Source organism: Marmota flaviventris, chromosome 15 (genome assembly GCF_047511675.1).
Source record: "Marmota flaviventris isolate mMarFla1 chromosome 15, mMarFla1.hap1, whole genome shotgun sequence".
NCBI lineage: Eukaryota > Metazoa > Chordata > Mammalia > Rodentia > Sciuridae > Marmota > Marmota flaviventris.
Genome location: NC_092512.1, coordinates 34,164,729 through 34,170,728, shown reverse-complemented (window position 1 = coordinate 34,170,728; position 6,000 = coordinate 34,164,729). Strand labels below are relative to the sequence as shown.

The 6,000-nt window shown below is 42.9% G+C and overlaps 1 protein-coding gene across 1 annotated transcript in view; it reads left to right on the top strand.

The window, feature by feature from the left end:
- The first annotated feature begins 2,740 nt into the window (after window positions 1-2,740).
- Window positions 2,741-6,000, top strand: part of Atp6v1c1 (ATPase H+ transporting V1 subunit C1) — a 51,450-nt gene continuing 48,190 nt past the window's right edge. The window contains exon 1 of the mRNA XM_027948866.2: window positions 2,741-2,908. The gene's annotated coding sequence lies outside the window, so the exon portion shown is untranslated. The remainder of the gene's footprint in view (window positions 2,909-6,000) is intronic.

The window sequence follows — 6,000 nt, the reverse complement described above, 5'->3', positions numbered from 1 at the left end:
GGGGGCTGGGGTTGTAGCCCAGTGGTAAAGCAGGACTCCAATCCCCAGTATTGAGGTGAAGGAAAATTTTCTGTCTTGTTTAATTTCCGTAACAGTTGATATCTGGCTGTCCTTTTTAGAATGCAGAGAGAACTTTCCTTACCATGTTCGATAAATGTTGCCCAGGTTCCATTGCCAAGAAAGTGTCATCTAAAAATGCCAGTTTAGGTTTTAAAGATGGAGCTCCTCTCTTTGCTTAGTTTTAATGTATGGACTGTTATGATAGGACATAATAGCAGCCGTGGTCAGACATGGAAATGGTGGGGAGACAGAAAATATACAAGTGAAACATTTTAACAAAATGAAAATATTTAATAAACTTGTATTTTTCCTTTAAAAATGTTAGGGGGCTGGGTTGTGGCTCAGTGGTAGAGCACTTGCCTAGCACATGTAAGGCTCTGGGTTCGATCCCCAGCACCATATAAAAGATAAATAAATAAAATAAAGCCATTGTGTCCATCCACAACTTACACACACACACACACACACACACACACACACGTTGTCAGGAAAAAATAAATCTTTAGACGTCTTTTATGACTTTTTTTTTTTTTTTTTTTTTTTTTTTTAAGACAGGCTCTTGCTAAATTGCTCAGGTTGGCCTCAAACTTGCAGTCCCACTCCTCAGCCTCTAGAATAGCTGGGGTTACAGGGATGTGCCACTCACTTGGCTTTATGCACCTTATGCTTTAAGTTTAGAAGGCACTTCTAGATGGGTAATATTTAGAGTTGGAATAGAAGAAAATGTGTGGCATACCTGTTACATTCTTAGATAATTATGTATGCTTTTGTTAAGGGCAGAGAGAAGTGAGCCTCCCTTATCTTTGTAAACATATTCTTTACTATTATAAACCAATAAAAAGCAAATATGTCCAGGTTTTGTTAAACACATTTGCTAGATTTTTAAGTGAGATATGCTAGGCCAGTAATGATTAGGGATAACATTTATTGAGCATTATTCTGCCTACCAACTATTACATGGAGGTTGGAAAATGGAGCAAGGTCAGAAGTAGATGCATTTGATTTAAAACTCAAGAATCCAAGATGAGAAGTCTACTCAGGACGACATACAACAAGAAGAAACCAAGGAGTTTCAAATGCAGGCCCTAAAATTTCACTGTCTAAAGCTATTATCACCAGCCTCGTGTGGCTATTTAAATTTTAACCAATGTGAAATAACTTTTAAAAGTCAATTCCTAAGTCACATTAGTCACATTCAAGTACTCAATAGCCCATGGGACTAGTGGGTACTAGATGGATAGCAAGCACAGAATAACATTTCTATCATTACAGGAAGTTTTGACATGGAACTAATGAAAAATTGCCTTTAGATTCACGTTGTGATGCCAGATAAAGTCTATGGAATTTCTGACAAGTTTCCAAAGCTGTGAAACGAACTGAAAGTCATCCAAAATTGTGCAGTTTGATTGGTGTTTTACTTTCTGTTCAACCTAATTCTGTAACTCTAAGAAATTTTGTGGTGAATTTCTGCAGGGACACATAACAGAAAATGTATAAGATAGATCAGAAAACCTATGCCACTGGCATTTCCTAAGTGCCAAGCATCATGCTATTGCAACTACATCTAACCTGCAGGATAGCTTTATCGGTATTTATTTATTTTTGTATTGGGAATAAACCCAGGGGTGCTTAACCACTGAGCCATATCCCCAGTCCATTTAAATATTTTATTTAGAGACGGGGTCTTCCTGAGTTGCTCAGGGCCTCACTAAATTGCTGAGGCTGACTTTGAACAAGTCATCCTCCTGCCTCAGTCTCCCAAACTGCTGGGATTACAAGAGTGCACCACGGTGCCTGGCTATCTGGTTTATTGTTAATCACCATTTTGCAGATGAAGAAGCTGAAGTTTAAAGGTAGAAGGTCACAAGCTAGCAAGGAGGAAGGCCAGGATTTAACACCAGGAGTGTTTATGGTGCTATCTGGCTCTGTGCCTTCTAGTTCTTCACTTTCCTTAACTATAAATCTAAAAGGATCAACTTAGTAAAAACCTCAAAATCCTCTACTGTTTCTAAAACTCAATGTTCTAAATTAGAATAATACTACCTATCTACCCAAGCTAATGAACTATGCATGAATAGGAAGGGCAGTTTGCTATCTATTTTTCCCCCAAAGGATAATGCTTCCCTCTGTCGTGCCTCTGTCCTGAAGCTTTGCTTGGTTTCCCTTATCTAATGTGGTTTGGATCATTTATAATCACCACACACCACAGACCCTCCCCCTGCCTAACTTGATAAGAAGCTCAAGGTAAGGGGCGATTTGCTCCAGGAATCCTAAAAACAACCAACCAGCTGCGAGTATACAGCGGGTGCCCAGTCCATGGACGTTTATGGAACTAAGTGGAACTGGACTGCAAGGAAACTGTGAATCAGCCGAAGAGCACGATTAAGGATATTACTCAGAAAACTGGCCTGGCCAAGAAGAAGCCTGTGCAGGGGGTTGGAGATAAATTCTGACCAGCAGAAATCTCAAGCGGGAAAACTTTAGGGATAGGGTCCGTCACGCTCGCAAGTGGCTAGCCCGCAGCCACCCGCAGCGGCCACCAACCCCACCCACTCCGAGCGGCCGCCGCGGCCCCTCTCCTGGCTCCCAGGCTCCCCCGAGCGTCCCGGGCCCGCCCTCTCCGGCGGCCGCGGCTGCGGCTGCGGCTGCGCAGCGGCGCGCGCCGCGGTCAGCTGACTGCTCCGGCCGGCACGTGACTTGTTCTGTGGGCTCTGGGGTCGAGGAAGCTGTGAGGCCGGAGCTTAGGTCCGGGAGGGATGGAGCGCTGAGCCGTAAACGTTTGCCAGGCCGCCTGCCTCCTCACCAGTTTCCGCCGCCGCCGCCGCTTCCTCGTTTGACACCTTCCCGGGTCCGTGAGCGATGACTATCCCTGAGGGGGACCCCTGGCCAGGCCCAGGCTTGCGCTGCTGTCGCCGCTTGGGAGGGATGGGGGCGGGGGCGGGCCCGAGACCGTAGCGTTGGCGTTGGAGCTGGAGCAGGCAGGCCTGGTGCCTGTGTCTGCTCCGCGTCTGTTGGTCACTGCTTTGGGCCTAGGTTCAGTCTAAGGAAGAGGAAGGAGGGAAAAGAGAAACGGCCTCAGGGGGTACTCAGTAGTTGAGGCCGAAAGGAGAGGCAGAGCGGACTTGGGACCTTGCTTAGGCAAGGGTTACTGAGAATCCACGCCGTCTGATGGAGGGGATGGAAGGTGACAGAGTGGTTCAAGTGAGGATCTGGGGTGGTGTGAGTGAGGTCACAGGCAGCGCCAGAGCCCGGGACTGGGTGTATGGACTTGTGAGTAGGGGGATGGCAGTTTTAAAGGGCCTAACAGCTCCTCTGCACGCAGGGATCGTCACAGGGAAAAACAGGGTCGGTCTAGGTAGGAGAAAGCACAAGAATCCAGGGAACTCAAACGTTTTTTTTTTTTTCTGTTCTTGGTAGAATGGGGGAAGGGTAGGCAAAAATCTCCGAAAGGGAACTTGTGCGGAGAGTCTGTTAAGGCATATTGAATCACCTGCGAAACAGGAGTAAGAGGAAAGCTGATCTTATTTTCAGAGGAAAAAATCTGAGGGTTCTATCCTAAGGGTGCAGCAAGTTTAAACAAACCAACCTTAGGAGTTCCACCTAATGATATTGGGAAGAAAAATCACATATGCGACACATTAAAGTACTCTGAGGTTATATATAATTGTCAAAAAGAATGCAAAGTGTTTTGAAAGTGTGAAGCAGGAGCTATGGGAACTAGCGCTATGGGAAAATACCCTGGAGGCAAGAAAACTTGAATTGGGTCTTGTCAATCCAGTGGGATTTGAACTGGTTGAGGAAAATGGGGACAACTTTCTAGGCATGGAAAGCCACAGGTTTTGAGAGCCTGAAGATGAGGGGAAAAGTTTTGGAGAGTGGAGGACAAAGGCCAGGTTTGTGGTGGGTTGTGTAGTGGATCATTGGGGAATAAAGTTGGGCTCAAATAATGAGAACTTTGAATGACTTATTTACTTACTCAACTAATGTATTGAGTACATGCTATATGCTGGTATTATGGTGATGCAAAGATTCAGAAAATAAAGGATTTCTATTCACACAGAACTTTTAATAGTCAAATTGGAGGCGATAGAGTTTAGTAATGATCATGCAAGTGTGAAATGTGCTTTGAAGGAATATCAGTGGTGTGAACTAGTTTACCAGGAATATAACCTTTATGGAAGAATGTTCAAAGAAAGTTTTTTGAGCCTATGACCTGAGGTCTGCAAAGAGGCTGAAAAGGGGATGTGATGGTACCAGTAGAAAGAACCTTAACTGAGGAACAGTGTATGTGAGGAGGAATAAAGTGTTTGAGAAGTTGTTGGAGGGCTAGGGTGGCTGAAAAGTGGGTAGAGGTTATGAGACCTAGGGTCAGGCCCAGCGGGGCTTTTACCCTAAAAGCAAAGAAGCCAGTAATGATACAAGCAGTGGAATGAGTCAGACTGTGGTTTTTGAAGAGATAATTTTGTGAAGAATGATGAAGAGGGTGGCAAAAGTGAATGAGAAAGCCAGCTGAGGAAAACATTGTTGTAGTCCACTGAAGGATTTGAGGGCATTTTTCTCTCTTTACTGGGGATTTAAGGAGAACTTTTAACTTTACTCACCTTGAGAGGATTAAGGAGTTGGGAAAGAGGAAGAATGATAGTTCTGTTTGTCCCTTTCCCTGAAGGTAGTTATAACTACCTCCTAAGCAGTCCTGAAATACACAGGGAGGCCTGGATTGTTTTGAAGTTCATGGGAGACTTTGTAAAAATTTATTTTGACCTTTCAAATGTGTTCCTTAGTAATGTCATCTTTTGTTGAAATATAGTCACAGGAAGAAATCAGTTACCTTTCATATATTTTTTTTGTTGTTGTTGTTGTTCTTACAGGTCTTTGAGGGATGGTAGTTGAAAATGCTCTCACTGGATAGATAGGGACCTGTCTCGATCTTTGGAACTAGAAACAGAAGTAAAGTGATTTGGCTAAGCTTGGCCTGACTTCCACAGTCTTCTGACTGCTCATAGATTATTCCTGCTGATTACCTACCCAGTACTTACTACAATTCAACATGTAGAGAGCAGGGTGAGTTTTTCAAAGTACCTTGTAATCTTTGATTTAGCATTTTGGGTGAAATTTCTCTAGGATAGCTTCAAGGGATTTGGCAGTCTGTACTTTAGAAACTGCTTCTCTAAGAGCTTGGGGAAAGCACTTCCATTTACAATCCAGTTGGGGGAGATAATAAGCAGCAAGGTGAGCTGAAAGTACTTAGTTTGCCATTCTCAGTTCTTTGGCAACAAGGGAGTTTCAAATTTTTCTGAAGATGGAGCCTCAGGGTTGTGTCTCAGAACTCTGGAATCTCTTTCCCCTTTTGTTATTCTTTGCAGAGACTATATAAAATTTCAAGAAACAGTACTCAGGATCTAACTAAATGCTGAGAGCTATGTGACTAGAATAATTTTACTTTTAAAACTGGATAGGAAATACTCATTTTTATTTTTTGGTGTATAAGTCTTAGGAGCCTCCTTTATTTAGCTTTTGCAACCCAGAAAGAAGCTTCTGGGCTTCACAAATTTGATTCTGTGATTATTTTCACAACTTGTGAAATAATTTCATTGGCCAAAGAGCAAAACTGGCCCCAAAACAAAACTTCTGCAAAGGTAAACCTTTGCAAAAGGGTCTTCTTGCAACCTACCTGTCCTTAGCTGTAAGTCTTGATTTTGCTTAGGAATAACAATTTTGATTGACAATAGTTTTGACTGAGTTTAATTTTTTTCTTGAACATATTTTGATCTATCTGCAGAATACATCTTCTACTTTTTGGATGTAGACTTACATACCATTTTAGTTATAAATCAATTCATGTTCAATTTTCTTTCTCTCTTTTTTTTTTTTCAGTATTGGGGGTTAATCCCAGAGCTTCATGCATGCTAGGCAAGTGCTCTACCACTGAGATACATTCCT